The 918-nt window shown below is 40.5% G+C and overlaps 1 non-coding gene across 1 annotated transcript; it reads right to left on the bottom strand.

Annotated features, from left to right (window-relative positions):
• Positions 1-448: 448 nt before the first annotated feature.
• LOC121211775 (small nucleolar RNA R71) lies at positions 449-555 on the bottom strand. Its single transcript, XR_005906993.1, has one exon. It is a non-coding gene; the product is annotated as a small nucleolar RNA R71 (small nucleolar RNA).
• Between the last annotated feature and the right edge of the window lie 363 nt (positions 556-918).

Here is a 918-nt window from a genome sequence, read left to right as displayed (position 1 = left end):
AAAATGATACTCAAACTCCAATCGACGAGATGGTTGAAAACCCAGGCGATCAGCTGCCTCCTGCAATTGCAGCTAATCAAAATCCTGCTCCTCGTACTATGTATGATTATGCTAAACCTTCTTTAACAGGAACTGGGTCTAGTATAGTTAGACCTGTTATTGCTGCGAATAATTTCGAACTAAAACCTAACACAATTCAGATGATACAGCAGTTTGATGGTTTGCAAGATGAGGATCCCAACACGCACTTGGCAAATTTTCTTGAATTTTGCAATACATTCAAAATCAATGGCATTTCTGATGATGTCATTTGTCTTCAGTTATTTCCCTTTCCACTGAGAAAAAAAGCTAAACAGTGGTTGAACTCGGACTACGAAGGTCTATCACTACTTGGGAACAAATGACCGAGAAGTTTTTACTAAAATATTTTTCGCCGGCTAAAGCGGCTAAATTGCGTAATGATATCTCTTCTTTTGTGCAGATGGATTTAGAAACACTTTACGATGCATGGGAGAGATACAAGGACTTACTGAGAAGGTGCCCTCACCATGGGTTGCCGCTTTGGCTGCAAGTTCAAACGTTCTACAATGGTGTGAATCCCTTGACAAGACAAATGATTGACCCAACTGCTGGTGGAACCATCAACAATAAAACACCGGAAGATGCCTATGAATTCATAGAGGAGATGTCACTGAACAACTATCAGTGGCAAGTTATGAGGACAAAGACAACAAAAACAGCCGGCGTCTATAACATTGATTCAGTCACCATGCTCTCAAATCAGGTAGAACTTCTCAATAAAAAGATTGATAGTTTTCTTGGTTCTATGCAGGTACATCCTGTAATGAGGTGTGACTCAAGCGGAGGAGGTATGCATACAGAATATCAATCCTTCAATCCCACAACCGAAGAGGAACA

Source organism: Gossypium hirsutum, chromosome A12 (genome assembly GCF_007990345.1).
Source record: "Gossypium hirsutum isolate 1008001.06 chromosome A12, Gossypium_hirsutum_v2.1, whole genome shotgun sequence".
NCBI lineage: Eukaryota > Viridiplantae > Streptophyta > Magnoliopsida > Malvales > Malvaceae > Gossypium > Gossypium hirsutum.
Note: the sequence above shows the minus strand (reverse complement) of the source record. Positions and strands in the feature narration are given on the sequence as shown.